The 17940-nt window shown below is 42.9% G+C and overlaps 1 protein-coding gene across 3 annotated transcripts in view; it reads right to left on the bottom strand.

Moving 5' to 3' along the window:
• The window catches only part of LOC138851333 (uncharacterized), a 79082-nt gene extending 62428 nt beyond the window's left edge, over positions 1 to 16654 (bottom strand). For all 3 annotated transcript variants that reach the window (XR_011391162.1, XR_011391161.1, XM_070080365.1), the window contains exon 1: positions 16590 to 16654. The gene's annotated coding sequence lies outside the window, so the exon portion shown is untranslated. The remainder of the gene's footprint in view (positions 1 to 16589) is intronic.
• Positions 16655 to 17940: the final 1286 nt, after the last annotated feature.

Here is a 17940-nt window from a genome sequence, read left to right as displayed (position 1 = left end):
GGCCACCGTAAACATTAGCGGACCACTGTAAGCATGGGTGGGCCACCGTTAAGCATGGGTGGGCCACCGTAAGCATGGGTGGGACACCGTAAGCATGGGTGGGCCACCGTAAACATGGGTGGGCCACCGTAAACATGGGTGGGCCACCGTAAACATGGGTGGACCACCGTAAGCATGGGTGGGCCACCGTAAGTATGGGTGGGCCACCATAAACATGGGTGGACCACCGTAAACATGGGTGGACCACCATAAGCAGCAAGCATGGGTAAATCACTATAAGCAACATGCATGGATGGGCCACCATAAGCAGCAAGCATGGGTGGGCCACCATAAGCAGCAAGCATGGGTGGGCCACCATAAGCAGCAAGCATGGGTGGGCCACCATAAACATGGATGAGCCACTGTAAGCAGCAAGCATGGGTGGGCCACCATAAGCAGCAAGCATGGGTGGGCCACCATAAGCAGCAAGCATGGGTGGGCCACCATAAGCAGCAAGCATGGGTGGGCCACCATAAGCAGCAAGCATGGGTGGGCCACCATAAGCAGCAAGCATGGGTGGGCCACCATAAGCAGCAAGCATGGGTGGGCCACCATAAGCAGCAAGCATGGGTGGGCCACCATAAGCAGCAAGCATGGGTGGGCCACCATAAGCAGCAAGCATGGGTGGGCCACCATAAGCAGCAAGCATGGGTGGGCCACCATAAGCAGCAAGCATGGGTGGGCCACCATAAGCAGCAAGCATGGGTGGGCCGCCATAAGCAGCAAGCATGGGTGGGCCGCCATAAGCAGCAAGCATGGGTGGGCCACCATAAGCAGCAAGCATGGGTGGGCCGCCATAAGCAGCAAGCATGGGTGGGCCACCATAAGCAGCAAGCATGGGTGGGCCGCCATAAGCAGCAAGCATGGATGGGCCACCATAAGCAGCAAGCATGGGTGGGCCACCATAAGCAGCAAGCATGGGTGGGCCACCATAAGCAGCAAGCATGGGTGGGCCGCCATAAGCAGCAAGCATGGGTGGGCCGCCATAAGCAGCAAGCATGGGTGGGCCACCATAAGCAGCAAGCATGGGTGGGCCACCATAAGCAGCAAGCATGGGTGGGCCACCATAAGCAGCAAGCATGGGTGGGCCGCCATAAGCAGCAAGCATGGGTGGGCCACCATAAGCAGCAAGCATGGGTGGGCCGCCATAAGCAGCAAGCATGGATGGGCCACCATAAGCAGCAAGCATGGGTGGGCCGCCATAAGCAGCAAGCATGGGTGGGCCACCATAAGCAGCAAGCATGGGTGGGCCACCATAAGCAGCAAGCATGGGTGGGCCACCATAAGCAGCAAGCATGGGTGGGCCGCCATAAGCAGCAAGCATGGGTGGGCCACCATAAGCAGCAAGCATGGGTGGGCCGCCATAAGTAGCAAGCATGGATGGGCCACCATAAGCAGCAAGCATGGGTGGGCCGCCATAAGCAGCAAGCATGGGTGGGCCACCATAAGCAGCAAGCATGGGTGGGCCGCCATAAGCAGCAAGCATGGGTGGGCCGCCATAAGCAGCAAGCATGGGTGGGCCGCCATAAGCAGCAAGCATGGGTGGGCCGCCATAAGCAGCAAGCATGGGTGGGCCACCATAAGCAGCAAGCATGGGTGGGCCACCATAAGCAGCAAGCATGGGTGGGCCACCATAAGCAGCAAGCATGGATGGGCCACCATAAGCAGCAAGCATGGGTGGGCCGCCATAAGCAGCAAGCATGGGTGGGCCACCATAAGCAGCAAGCATGGGTGGGCCGCCATAAGCAGCAAGCATGGGTGGGCCGCCATAAGCAGCAAGCATGGGTGGGCCGCCATAAGCAGCAAGCATGGGTGGGCCGCCATAAGCAGCAAGCATGGGTGGGCCGCCATAAGCAGCAAGCATGGGTGGGCCACCATAAGCAGCAAGCATGGATGGGCCACCATAAGCAGCAAGCATGGGTGGGCCGCCATAAGCAGCAAGCATGGGTGGGCCGCCATAAGCAGCAAGCATGGGTGGGCCGCCATAAGCAGCAAGCATGGGTGGGCCGCCATAAGCAGCAAGCATGGGTGGGCCGCCATAAGCAGCAAGCATGGGTGGGCCGCCATAAGCAGCAAGCATGGATGGGCCACCATAAGCAGCAAGCATGGGTGGGCCGCCATAAGCAGCAAGCATGGGTGGGCCGCCATAAGCAGCAAGCATGGGTGGGCCGCCATAAGCAGCAAGCATGGGTGGGCCGCCATAAGCAGCAAGCATGGGTGGGCCGCCATAAGCAGCAAGCATGGGTGGGCCGCCATAAGCAGCAAGCATGGGTGGGCCGCCATAAGCAGCAAGCATGGGTGGGCCACCATAAGCAGCAAGCATGGGTGGGCCGCCATAAGCAGCAAGCATGGGTGGGCCGCAGTCATAAGTATTTTAATTGTCCTTAAACATAACTGATGTCCTAGACCTAATGAAATTGTATCAATTCTATTTCAAATTCGAGGAGAAAGGTTGCAGGCAATGTTTTGGCACAGCCACGGGATGGCCACGGGATGGCCACGGGATGGCCACGGGTTCATCCAACAGTGCCATTTTGGTAAATATTACCAATGAAACACCTGGAGGGTGAGTGTTTCCGATCCATCAACTCCAATAACCTAACGTAACCTAACATGGACAATATTTTAATCACTTATCCTAGGAGGTCTAGTACTCTGGATCTACTCTACGAGCTCACCAGTATTGAGCCGTCCGCCGGCTTTACTCTAGAGTGGAAAAAAAGACTAACAACTCCCGTTCATTAATGTCTTGTGCAACAACATTGATGCCATAGTTTTCAAGTTTCTTTCCGCAAGACAATTAACAAAAATGATCTCTTGCGTTACTACTTCCATTGCGACACTAGGTTAAGAGATAAGCTATGAGTTACATACTATACAGCCCCTGATTATGTAGAACATTTCGGGCAGCTTTAATTAATCTTGTTTCCCAGGTTAGGTTAGGTAAGGCTCGTCAGGAAACAGGACAAGGGTTTCCTGACGCGGGTCTTAGATGATGACCGCCTTTGGAGCTTTGGTCATCTGACCGAGGCCTTCCGCTGGCTTACCGGTCCACCCCTTTAAAAATTATGGTCATTTATAACCATTATTATTTCTTTGTTCCCCAGGATACGACCCGTAATAGTCGTGTGACACCCAGGTACCTACTTACTATTAGATGAACTGGGCAACAAGTTTAAGGAAACATGCCCAACGTTTCACCCGTCCCGGGATCGATCCCACGGACGCTGTCAATCAAGGAGTGATCTTATATCCTACGTAAATTCGTTCTACAGTTTCTGTCGCATGTTATCAATAACTGCTATAATTAAAAGCTGCGTTGTCCTCCCGTGTGGGGACGAAGCAGTAAAGTGGAGTATCCTAGAAAGTCCTAAACATTAGTGTGGTCACCAGTTACATCACCGTCAAATAGACGCCAACATAAAGAAGTCTACATCATTCCATGTGTTGACTTTGATAAATTATCTGGGAGAGATGACAATATTTTTGGAACTGTTCCTTAGAGAAAGTAACAGAAAATAGCCCCCATTCATCACTGTTTCCATAAAAATAGTTAAGAAATTCGGCAGTTTCAACATTTCAAGAATGTTACAATGATATAGAACATTAAAATGGTATAAAATACCGACAGGTTGTTAGGTAAGACACATATGCAACAGTTAGGTATCTTTATTTCGAAACGTTTCGCCTACACAGTAGGCTCGACTGAAGAAGCCTACTGTGTAGGCAAAACGTTTCGAAATAAAGATACCTAACTGTTGCATATGTGTCTTACCAAGCCTACTGTAGGCGAAACGTTTCGAAATAAAAATAACTAACTGTTGCATATGTGTCTTACCCACTACAATGATATAATTTAGTATTCATATATATATTTTTTTATATTTTCATAATGCTTGTGGTATACTTATTTTATCTTTATCATCGTCTTTTCAATATTTTATAAATTTGTTATGTGTGTCATTTTTATCAAATTTCTTATCTGCCACATTTGATTTTTATATTAATGTAATGTTGTCGGTGACGCAACAAAAGGACCCCAATGGAAATAAGTCACTCTGATTTTTTTGGGTTATCCCAGGTTCTCTACACATATGCTGCTATGTATGATTATCTATGTAACTGTATTTGTGTATACCTGAACAAACTTAGACATGTAAAGTAAAAGGACACAAGTGCAACTAATGTGACATTTATTGTGGCAACGTTTCGCTCTCCAGGAGCTTTATCAAGCCATTAATGGCTTGATAAAGCTCCTGGAGAGCGAAACGTTGCCACAATAAATGTCACATTAGTTGCACTTGTGTCCTTTTACTTTACATATTGTCGGTAATTCTACCAACTTTATTACAAACTTAGACATGTTGCTGCAGCCTGGCAGGACACCGCAACAGGTGACCTTACCAACACCTGTCTAACATTAGACTCAATATACCGAAACACAGCTACACCAGTCTTTATATAACCCGGCATCTCTCCCTCTATATATCTACCCCTCATCTAAAACCCTCTCTTCCTGCTCTCTGCAGGAAAGTACCTTATAAAAAAAAAGTCCGTTTTTAACCCACCAACACCATCCTACTCCTTACTGCAACCATAACAACGCCAACCGCCAATACCAGAGCCATGTTTCACAGCAGGATGTACCTACCTTGCTTGATATGTCGTTTTTACTGCCCCCGCCTCGCATTTGGGGGCGAGGTTCGACCACGTCACCTTCGTACTTAGTCAAGCGCACTAACCACTACGCTACGAGGTATTGTGATAGTTTTGGTGATGAGTTAAACAAATTGCAAGGTAACGTTATTAAGGCATTATTCTGGGTAACTTTAAAACATGATAGACAGATAAATGAGCGTGAATCACGTCAGTGTGAATGTGACTAGTTAATGGTCCTCGGACCGAAACGTCGTCATAAGTTTGTCTCCTATGTGCGGTTATTTGTGTATTGTTCCAGTCACGGTATTGTGCCTTTTTATTCTTTATCGGGTATAAGACATGATTAGCACAAGCTCTCCGTTCAGCTTCTAGCAATTTGTGAGAAAGAAGCCCATAACTCTTGCCTTCAAGACTTGCCTTTTAACTGGCTGCCAAAATGCCGAAAAATGCTTAAAAATAAAGGTCCTGAAGATAAAGACGTACAAACTATGCTATTTGCTCTTAAGTGTCTGCACACTGTAGTCAAAGCATAATAGTTTTACCATCTTATGAGCAAGAGATTGTAATAACTCACTACAATGGATACATTACAAATCTTTTCATGGAACATTGCTTCCATCAGGAAGCGGTTGTCTGACTTACATCATATTAGTGCAACCAAGAATATTGATGTCATCTGTTTGCAGGAATGTAGATTGAAAGATGGAGCACCTCCACCAAACTTGCCTGGATATGCAGCTTATAACCTAAGGTCAACCAACTGTTGTGTGATGTATGTCAGAAAGAACTTGCCACATTCACTCCTCTCCTTGCAGAGCCGAGTTAACATGCAGTATCATGGTGTCAAAGTATATGCAGGCGATTTTTCCATAAACATTTTTAATCTCTATGCCCCAGCGAACCAGCTTCGACCTGATGTTTTACCGGATCGCATCAATAGTGAACCTACCATCATTCTTGGAGATTTTAATGCCAGACATAAGAATATTGGTGGGTCTATAACAAACACCAATGGAACTAAACTAGTGAGATTGCTAAATGAGCATGATAATGTTCGAATTGTGGGCACTACTGAGCCTACTCACATATATGGTGGCATACTAGATCTGTGTCTTGGATTTAATACATCATATACGATGCATGACTCTGTCATAGTTGATGATCTTCTATCTGATCACTTCCCAAAACTAACAACTGTCAATCTTGATCACATCTCCAGCAATCAAGGAGCTAAATACAGAAGGAGGAAACTTATTCTCAAACCAGAACAGAGACAACTTTATTAACCACTTGGATCAATGGTATAAGAATTACGAGCCCATTGGCACACAAAAATTTAATGATGATTTAATTACCACTATTGAGAGTGTTCTCACAGATCAAGTAGGCAGGAATAGGAAACAAAGACCCTCCGCTATAAATAACAATAAAAACCAATGTAAATACTATAATGATCCACAGCTGCACAATCTAACACGTGCAGCTAGGAGGATTGGTAAAGCATACCGTGAATGTAGAACCCCAGACCTGCTCAGAACGTTCCAAGCTGCACTAACAAATGCAAGGAATAGAAAGGAAGAACTTAGGCAACAGGAATGGGAACAGTTTGTTAGTGGATTAAATAGGTCCACCCCTTTGAGTTTGGCTTGGAAAGGTATAAATAAAATAACCAGGAAAAAGACTGGCAATGTTGCTCATCCCTTTCCTCTTGAAAAAGCAAATGACCTCATAAATGACTGGTCCAAAACATCCAGGCATGAAAGCCTTCCATCTCATATTAGAAAAAATTTAGAGAGTACTTCTGAAGAAATGTTGAAACTGATTAATTTTATGAGCCAAAATATTGATGAGAGTGATTGCCTCTTTACCGAGTATGAATTAGATAATGCGTTAACTAAAGGTCGATCAACTGCTCCTGGAGAGGATGGTATAACCTATGATATTCTCAGAACTCTAAGGCACGTGCCTGATAACCCTTTGTTTGCACTGTATAATCTCAGTTACATTAAGGGCGTTCTTCCTACTTCCTGGACCAATAGTCTCATTGTGCCTATCCCTAAGCCCCAACAGCCTGATACATTTAGGCCGATCTCCTTAACTAGTTGTCTTTGTAAAACTTTTGAAAGAATGATGCTTAACAGACTGTACTACAGAATCAGACATCAACTTTCCCCCTACCTCTATGGGTTCATGAAAGGTAAAAGTGTGCAGAACTGTATTTCCACCTTTCTCACTGCACACACCTCTACTAGTTTTACCACTTTTCTTGATCTAAAATCTGCATTTGATATTGCGAACAGAACCGTTATACTACATGAACTAGCCAAAATGAATATTGGTGGTAGCTTACTCTGCTGGATAATAGGATACCTGTCAAATAGAGTATCCTCTGTCCTTTACCAAGGCTTCAGAAGTGATTCTAAAGAAATGTCTTTAGGTACACCGCAGGGAGGAGTTCTTAGTCCCATGCTATTTAATATTCTGATTAATGCTCTCCTAAATGCTCTACCTGCCTCACCTAAACATATAGCTATAAGCTATGCTGATGATATCATGATCCATACAACAGGGCATAAGAAGATGAATACCATTCTTAATGAAGTTCAAGCAATTTGTAATCGACTAGGCCTCATAATATCTTCCTCTAAAACAAAGATATTAACAAGCAAACGACATCCCCCACCCATCTATTTGCAGGGTGAAATCATTAGCTACGTTAAAACTTACAGATATCTTGGTGTAGATGTACCCTTTAACAAATCCACTATACCACAACTAAACAAGAAATGTAAAGCTAGGCTAAATGCTCTCAAAGCTGTTGCTGGCTACAATCCCAACTATGGTGCTAATGTGAGAATCGTGAGAATGATGTACATAGCCTATGTTAGGTCCTTAATTGATTATGCTACTCCCATGTTGATATTAGCTAGAGAAAGTTCTCTCCGACCCTTGAGTTAATGCAAAATGAAGCTCTCAGGATTATTCTTGCCTGTCCCAGATCTACAAAAGTTCTTAACATGAGGAAGGAGCTTGGTATTTCTAGTATCAGTGATAGGATTGTTGAAATTAACACTGTACTCGGTATTAGAATGTTGAGAAACGAACCAGACACTGTCACAGTGAATCTTACCAAGTGTCTAGAGGTAAATACACACAGATCTAAATGGATTGTGAAAACGTGCAATTGCATTAAGTTTTATAACCTGCATGAACTGTATCACTGTAGGCAACAAGAGCATTTCACCCCTCCATGGAAGATGTGTTCATTTAATATCACATACCTACAAGTCCCTCCCAAGAAGCTCATTGCTAGTAATCCCTTCCTTAAATCTCTTGTTAGAGCAACTGCTCAAGAAGAAATTTCTCACCTAGCTGGTAGTAATAAGTTATCACAAGTTATATACACTGATGGATCTAAACAGGCGTCTTCTGGCAGGGCTGCATCTGCTCTTGTTGCCACCTCCCTAGTTAAGAACGATAATAAATTTGTTGAGTTAGGCATAAGAATTAACAACTGGGCGTCTACACTACAAACTGAATTGTTTGCAATCCTAATGGCCCTAAAGCTAACCTATGACACTGAGCTTGACTCTGTCATCATTACTGATTCTATGTCATCATTGAAGGCTCTTGACTCATATAATGACTCCAACAACATGCTCATTCTGGAAGCCAGGTATAGATACTCAAAAATTAGGGACAAAGGAATTAATGTACAATTGCTATGGATCCCATCACACATTGGATTACTCCTTCATGATAAAGTTGATATGTTAGCCAAGAAGAGTACCCAGAAGGAGAATGTAGAATATAACTTTGGTATAACTGTGTCTAGCATTAGGAATAATATTAGGAGAGAAGTAAATAATGAAAATGATTGTTATAGGAATGCAGTTAGAAGCCTGAGTAGATCTATAACCCACTATGATAACATGAACGTAGATAAGTATGTTTATGGAGCAACTTGCAATGTGAACAGACTGACTGATGTTGTAGTGGCCAGGCTTAGGCTTGGTTACAAGTACTTCTGGCAGTTTGGGAGACACACAGATGATGATCAAACTAAATGTAAATTATGTGATCAGGCATATGGTCACTCTCTTGAACACTATGTGCTTAATTGTCCACTCATTGAGGAATACAGAGACAGACAGTATAATAACCTGTGACATGTCAAGATATCTTATTAATGAAAATAAGATACCAGATATACTAAGCAAATTTCCTAAATTTGCTTGTAACAGATAAGTGAACTATAGATATGTAGATATAAATCCATATGTATTCCTGTTAACTCTTTGGGGCCTAGTTCCTAGGCCTTTTGTGTATCCATATGCTCTCGCACTACCGTCCACAGGATGGATATGGGGTGCACAATAAACTAGCCACTTGGGTGGCAAAATCTAAATCTTAGCACAAGCAAATTGGTCTACTGTAGTTCTCTTCTAGTCTTATACATTAAGTAAATCTGGGTATTTAAAATCTGCTAGAAGCTTCTAGTTTTATATATTAAGTACATCAGAGTGTTTAAAGTAAGATAAAAGCATATATTAAAGGTCGTACCCAAGCATACTGTGGTAAATAAGTCATAGAAAACGCGCCTACATTACACCTTGCATTTCGCCCAATATCCCTTACTAGCTGCTTGTGTAAAAGTGTGCAGAACTGTATTTCCACCTTTCTCACTGCACACACCTCTACTAGTTTTACCACTTTTCTTGATCTAAAATCTGCATTTGATATTGCAAACAGAACCGTTATACTACATGAACTAGCCAAAATGAATATTGGTGGTAGCTTACTCTGCTGGATAATAGGATACCTGTCAAATAGAGTATCCTCTGTCCTTTACCAAGGCTTCAGAAGTGATTCTAAAGAAATGTCTTTAGGTACACCGCAGGGAGGAGTTCTTAGTCCCATGCTATTTAATATTCTGATTAATGCTCTCCTAAATGCTCTACCTGCCTCACCTAAACATATAGCTATAAGCTATGCTGATGATATCATGATCCATACAACAGGGCATAAGAAGATGAATACCATTCTTAATGAAGTTCAAGCAATTTGTAATCGACTAGGCCTCATAATATCTTCCTCTAAAACAAAGATATTAACAAGCAAACGACATCCCCCACCCATCTATTTGCAGGGTGAAATCATTAGCTACGTTAAAACTTACAGATATCTTGGTGTAGATGTACCCTTTAACAAATCCACTATACCACAACTAAACAAGAAATGTAAAGCTAGGCTAAATGCTCTCAAAGCTGTTGCTGGCTACAATCCCAACTATGGTGCTAATGTGAGAATCGTGAGAATGATGTACATAGCCTATGTTAGGTCCTTAATTGATTATGCTGCTCCCATGTTGATATTAGCTAGAGAAAGTTCCCTCCGACCCTTGGAGTTAACGCAAAATGAAGCTCTCAGGACTATTCTTGGCTGTCCCAGATCTACAAAAGTTCTTAACATGAGGAAGGAGCTTGGTATTTCTAGTATCAGTGATAGGATTGTTGAAATTAACACTGTACTCGGTATTAGAATGTTGAGAAACGAACCAGACACTGTCACAGTGAATCTTACCAAGTGTCTAGAGGTAAATACACACAGATCTAAATGGATTGTGAAAACGTGCAATTGCATTAAGTTTTATAACCTGCATGAACTGTATCACTGTAGGCAACAAGAGCATTTCACCCCTCCATGGAAGATGTGTTCATTTAATATCACATACCTACAAGTCCCTCCCAAGAAGCTCATTGCTAGTAATCCCTTCCTTAAATCTCTTGTTAGAGCAACTGCTCAAGAAGAAATTTTTCGCCTAGCTGGTAGTAATAAGTTATCACAAGTTATATACACTGATGGATCTAAACAGGAGTCTTCTGGCAGGGCTGCATCTGCTCTTGTTGCCACCTCCCTAGTTAAGAACGATAATAAATTTGTTGAGTTAGGCATAAGAATTAACAACTGGGCGTCTACACTGCAAACTGAATTGTTTGCAATCCTAATGGCGCTAAAGCTAACCTATGACACTGAGCTTGACTCTATCATCATTACTGATTCTATGTCATCATTGAAGGCTCTTGGCTCATATAATGACTCCAACAACATGCTCATTCTGGAAGCCAGGTATAGATACTCAAAAATTAGGGACAAAGGAATTAATGTACAATTGCTATGGATCCCATCACACATTGGATTACTCCTTCATGATAAAGTTGATATGTTAGCCAAGAAGAGTATCCAGAAGGAGAACGTAGAATATAACTTTGGTATAACTGTGTCTAGCATTAGGAATAATATTAGGAGAGAAGTAAATAATGAAGATGATTGTTATAGGAATGCAGTTAGAAGCCTGAGTAGATCTATAACCCACTATGATAACATGAACGTAGATAAGTATGTTTATGGAGCAACTTGCAATGTGAACAGACTGACTGATGTTGTAGTGGCCAGGCTTAGGCTTGGTTACAAGTACTTCTGGCAGTTTGGGAGACACACAGATGATGATCAAACTAAATGTAAATTATGTGATCAGGCATATGGTCACTCTCTTGAACACTATGTGCTTAATTGTCCACTTATTGAGGAATACAGAGACAGACAGTATAATAACCTATGTGACATGTCAAGATATCTTATTAATGAAAATAAGATACCAGATATACTAAGCAAATTTCCTAAATTTGCTTGTAACAGATAAGTGAACTATAGATATGTAGATATAAATCCATATGTATTCCTGTTAACAATTTGGGGCCTAGTTCCTAGGCCTTTTGTGTATCCACATGCTCTCGCGCTACCGTCCACAGGATGGATATGGGGTGCATAATAAACTAGCCACTTCGGTGGCAAAATCTAAATCTCTAAATCTGCTTGTGTAAAACATTTGAGAGAATGATTCTTAATCGTCTCATGTACAGAATCAAACAATTTTTGTCTCCCCGGTTACGTGGTTTCATGCATGGAAGGAGCATGCATCATTGCATAGCCACCTTTCTCACCCTGCACACTGACAGCTCCTACACTACCTTCCTTGACCTTAAATCCGCTTTCGATGTAGCCAACCGACATGTAATCATTAGTGAACTTGCCAGAATGGATGTTGGAGGATGGCTTCTCCGCTGGATTAAAGGCTACCTGCCCAACAGAAAATCGTCTGTGTTGTTCCAGGGACATTGAAGTGTAACTAAAGACTTTGAATTAGGAACCCCACAGGGAGGTGTGCTCAGTCCCACACTGTTCAATATTCTAATTAATGCATTACTTAATGCTATGCCTAGTCAGCCCCATAATTATGTGATTAGTTTTGCTGATGATATAATGATTCACACTACTGGATTCTCCAACACCCAAAACATTCTTAATCATGTACTAGCCTCGTGTCAGGACCTGGGGTTGATAATCTCTACTGATAAAACAAAGACACTCAATAGGCGTCCTCCTCGACAGAGGCACAGTTCGTCAGATCCAATTGCATGATGGGTCTCTTCTAGAAAATGTAAGCAGATACAGGTATCTAGGCTTTGAGGTTCCACTACTTGGACCTGTTGTAACAAGACTTTGTCGCCAATACAAAGAACGACTAAGAGCACTTAGAGTTGTGGCAGGGCTTCACCCCAGGTATGGTGCTAATGTTAAAATTGTGAAAATGATGTATCTTGCTTATATTAGATCATTGGTTGATTATGCTGCGCCACTACTTGCTCTTGTGTCTGACTGGAAGCTTGGAGGGCTGGAAAAACTGCAGAACGAAGCAATGAGGATCATCCTAGGATGCCCTCGTACTGCCAAAATTTTAAATATGCAAAAAGAACTTGATATTCCAAGCATCAGAGATCGTGTTACTGAAAGAAATATCCTAATTGGGGTTAATATGCTCAGGCAAGCTCATTCAAACCCCTGCACAGAAGCCCTCCAAACTTTCCTCAGCACTGGTGAACACTCCTCCAGATGGATCGAAAAGACTGGAACCGACCTCCGCATGAATCAGATACATGATCTATGTCAAGTAAGGCAACAGCGGCACTTCTCCGCTCCATGGAATATTACCCCATTCCAAACTACCATTCCTCCATTTCCCCCCAAACTACTTCTTAAATCACAACCAAAACTTCGCCTTGAAGGCAAACATGAGGCCTTAAGCTGTATTGATAACTTAGTCACACAGCACACACTCTCGCAAATTATTTACGTTGATGGTTCTGTTCACCAATCCACTGGTGCAGCTGGTAGTGCTGCTGTTGTCGTACAGAGTGATGGCTCTCTTAAAGAAATTGGAGCACGCATCAATAATTGGGCCTCTACCCTTCAGACAGAACTGTTTGCCATACTCCTTGCACTGAAATGCATCTATGTATCAAAGATTGACAGTTTAATTGTAACTGATTCTCTGTCATCCATAAATGCTCTCAACTCATTAAGCATAAATTGTGGCATGCTTGTGTCAGAAGCCAGACACAGGTATGGTAGGATTGTGGACAGTGGAGTCAGAGTGCACATGCTGTGGATTCCATCTCACATTGGTCTTCAGATGCATGATAGAACTGATAAATTGGCTAAGCTGTATGCTTTCAAAGAGGGAGTAGATTACAATCTTGGCTTGTCAGGTAGTAGTTTGAGAACAATAATACGAAAAGAACTTCAGCTGAATTTTATGGACTTAAGGCTCAGGGAGATTGACACCAGTGAGTCCATCTATCATCATTCTATCATGCAGGAGGAGCCACATGTCTATGGTGCATCCAACAAAATAAGCAGACTCTTGGATGTCACTACCGCCCGGCTCCGGCTGGGTTACAAGTATCTTTGGCAGGTTAAATCACCACCACCAGATGTAGACCAAACGAAATGTAAACTTTGCCAGATGGATTATTGTCACACCCTGCGTCATTATGTACTGGAGTGCGATAAAATTAATGAATTTAGAAACAACTCACTCAGAAGTGTTCAAGAAATGGCTAAGTATTTTATCCACAGTGGTGTATTACAGACCATTCTGGAGAAATACCCTGACTTTGCTAGCTGTAAATAAAGCATTACCACATATGTGCATGTGTGTGTGTGTTAGTTACCATTTTGTCCTAGGCACATGTCGATTAGACACTAGGCCTGTTGTAGGTGTGTGTTTGTGTGTGTGTGTGTGTGTGTGTGTGTGTGTGTGTGTGTGTGTGTGTGTGTTAGTGTTAGTGTGTGTGTGTGTGTGTGTTAGTTAGTTACCATTTTGTCCTAGGCACATGTCGATTAGACACTAGGCCTGTTGTATGTGTGTGTGTATGCGTGGTGTGTGTGTGTGTGTGCGTGTGTACGTACAGACATTCATATAACGTCCAAGGTAGAGACAGACATTCACAATATATAAGCTGAAGCAACTATTTAAGTCTTTAAAACAAATATAAAAAACTATAGATGGAGCAGAGGGATATGAACACATGGCTGATCTCATCCCTGAGAAGACAAACACAATCAAAGCCGAGGTCGGTCTCTACACATGAGAGACTCGTCCCAATAACACCAGTGTTGACAGTGTTCGTTTACAAGTGAAAGAGAACTCCTTTGGAGAATCTCCCACTCGAGAGAGACGTCATAATATTTATCTCAGTGGTACACACACTTCCCAAAATTTATTGGAACAGCCTTCCTCAGTGTGTGTGTGTGTGTGTGTGTGTGTGTGTGTGTGTGTGTGTGTGTGTGTGTGTGTGAGTATGAGTGTGTGTGTGTTAGTTAGTTAGTGTATGAGTGTGTGTGCGTGTGTGTGTATGAGTTTGTGTATGTGTGTGTGTGTGTGTGTGTACTCACCTAATTGTGGTTGCAGGGGTCGAGACTCAGCTCCTGGCCCCGCCAGGGGCCAGGAGCGTGTGTGTGTACTCACCTAGTTGTACTCACCTAGTTGAGGTTGCGGGGGTCGAGTCCGAGCTCCTGGCCCCGCCTCTTCACTGATCGCTACTAGGTCACTCTCCCTGAGCCGTGAGCTTTATCATACCTCTGCTTAAAGCTATGTATGGATCCTGCCTCCACTACATCGCTTCCCAAACTATTCCACTTACTGACTACTACTGTGTGTGTGTGTGTGTGTGTGTTTATGTGTGTGTGTGTATGAATTTGTATGTATGTGTGTGTGTGTGTGTGTGTGTGTGTGTGTGTGAGAGAGAGAGAGACTCAGCAATCAACATTTGCACCAATAACTCACTACAGTTGTGACCGGGTGTGGAAGTGTGAATTGCTCATTACTCTAAAATTTGTTCATGATTGCAGCCATGTATAAACGTAAGTAACCATTCTTACAGTATTCATTACCTTTGTAACTTGTAAGTTCATTACCTTTGTAACTTGTGAGTTCATTACCTTGTACCTAGTTCAGCCATCAAAACTTTGGAGCCCGGTCCCTGGACCCATTGTGTACCTCTGTAATCTGTAAATACCTTTGTAACTTGTCATGATTGTGACTAGACCTACCTGGAGTTCATTACCTTTGTAAATTGTGAGTTCATTACCTTTGTAAATTGTGAATTCATTACCTCTGTAACTTGCTCAGCTATCAAAACTTTGAGGCCCAGTCCCTGGACCAATTATGTACCTCTGTAATCTTTTGACTACCGCCCACAGGATGGGTATGGGGTGCATAATAAACATATTAAACTAACTAAAACATTACACCATCTGAAAGTTAAGACACATGTGCAACATCTGGATATCTTTATTGTATGTAGACGTTTTGCCATCCAGTGGCTTTATCAATACAGATTCTAGGACATAATAGGAAGACAGTAGAACTATATACAAAAGATGAGGTAATCAGTCCCTCGGCCTTGGAGTTAGTGTTCACAGCATCGAACACTAACTCCAAGGCTGAGGGACTGATTACCTCATCTTTTGTATGTAGTTCTACTGTCTTCCTATTATGTCCTAAAATCTGTATTGATAAAGCCACTGGATGGCGAAACGTCTACATACAATAAAGATATCCAGATGTTGCACATGTGTCTTAACTTTCATATTGTCGGTAGTTCATACTTTCTTGCACATTACACCATCTGTTGGGTGCACCTCAGCGGGAGGGTTCACATACGTTTCTGTATAATAATAATTTAATTTGAAGTATATACGAAACATCGAAATGCTGTTCACCCACTCTAGTTTTAGCTTAGAATTTGCTCTATGACGTATGTAAATAACACGAAAACTAATACCTGTGAGAAAGCGTTGCCCCGCTTACTTACTTAACAGTGTAAAGTGTACGTTACACTTACCACACTTATCGTTAATTTACAAAAACAAAACTAAAAGAGCAAGTAAGTAAGTAAGTAAATTTATTCAGGTATACACAAATACAGTTACATAGAATTATCAAACATAGCAGCATATGTGTAGAGAACCTGGGATAACCCAAAAAAGTCAGACAGAGTGACTTATTTCCATTGGGGTCCTTTTACCTTATTATTATAATATAAAGGTTATAATATTTTCTTATTATTCTACAATGAAGATAACATCTTATTATCATACTAAAAAGACTATCTACTACACGAGGGTCATTAAGACTATCTACTACACGAGGGTCATTAACACTATCTACTACACGAGGGTCATTAAGACTATCTACTACACGAGGGTCATTAAGACTATCTACTACACCAGGGTCATTAAGACTATCTACTACACCAGGGTCATTAAGACTATCTACTACACGAGGGTCATTAAGACTATCTACTACACCAAGGTCATTAAGACTATCTACTACACGAGGGTCATTAAGACTATCTACTACACGAGGGTCATTAAGACTATCTACAATACGAGGGTCATTACTAGGAATAAGGTAAAATTTACAGGTATGTTAGCTAAAAAATAGAAAATCATTCCCCTCCCTTTCTGTAGCTGTACTGGCTTACCACTGAAACTAAGACCAGAGACTAACACTGTGATGTTGTGTTGTAGGTGACTACCCGAGAGACTGAGTCAAGTGATGTTGGTGCTCAGTAACGTTTATGACAAGCTCCGCTGGTCCGTCCAGTACTATACCCGTTCCTTTCACGTTCACTCACAGTAACGCCTCAATATTTCCGTTGTCTCACGTTCTTGATCGGGGACTACCGTGTACGCTTGCTACTGGTCTCTATTTTTATTCAAATGGAGTCGGAAATGCAAATTTAGTTTACCCTTTCCCACTATTAATTTCTGATACAATAAAATTATATCAGAAAAATCACTATTAAGCAGGTATTTGACCCAGTATTAGTAGGTAAGGTATATGACCCCTTAAAGCGGAATCATGGTGTAATACTGACTCTTCACCCCTTCCTCGCTCTCCCTTGGTGTATTTACACACATGTATATATGTACGTCGAAAAACCCATTTTCCCATTTCTGGAGGGTGTTTGGACATTTAATATTCACGAGCACAAGCGGACACACACATGACAGAAGGGATACATTCAGGTGTGTCCCTGTTGGCACGTCAAGAAGTTAGAAAAAGTACAAAGGTTTGCAACAAGGCTAGTCCCAGAGCTCAGGGGAATGTCGTACGAGGAAAGGTTGAGGGAAATCGGACTGACGACACTGGCGAACAGAAGGGTCAGGGGAGACATGATAACGACATACAAGATACTGCGGGGAATAGACAAGGTGGACAGAGACAGGATGTTCCAGAGAGGGGACACAGAAACAAGGGGTCACAACTGGAAGCTGAAGACTCAGACGAGTCACAGGGACGTTAGGAAGTATTTCTTCAGTCACAGAGTCGTCAGGAAGTGGAATAGCCTAGCAAGTGAAGCAGTGGAGGCAGGAACCATACATAGTTTTAAGAAGAGGCATGACAAAGCTCAGGAAGCAGAGAGGGAGAGGACCTAGTAGCGAACAGTGAAGAGGCGGGGCCAGGAGCTGAGTCTCGACCCCTGCAACCACAATTAGGTGAGTACAATTAGGTGAGTACGGGTGGGGTTAGAGCCCGCGATCTGATCACGGGTTCTAACCCCACCCATGGTATGGTCTGTTTGCAATCGTGTCATTACGATTTCGTGAGTTATGACACACACACACACACACTCACACACACACACACACACACACTTGTGCCTAGGACAAAATGGTAACTAACACACACACACACACACACACACACACACACACACACACACACACACACACACTCACACACAATGGATCAGGGAATACTTGTCAGGAAGACAGCAGCGAGTCATGGTACGTGGCGAGGTGTCAGAGTGGGCACCTGTGACCAGCGAG

This window comes from Cherax quadricarinatus, unplaced genomic scaffold (assembly GCF_038502225.1).
Source record: "Cherax quadricarinatus isolate ZL_2023a unplaced genomic scaffold, ASM3850222v1 Contig354, whole genome shotgun sequence".
Lineage (NCBI taxonomy): Eukaryota > Metazoa > Arthropoda > Malacostraca > Decapoda > Parastacidae > Cherax > Cherax quadricarinatus.
The sequence above is the reverse complement of the archived record's forward strand: the minus strand, read 5'-3'. Positions and strand labels throughout refer to the sequence as shown.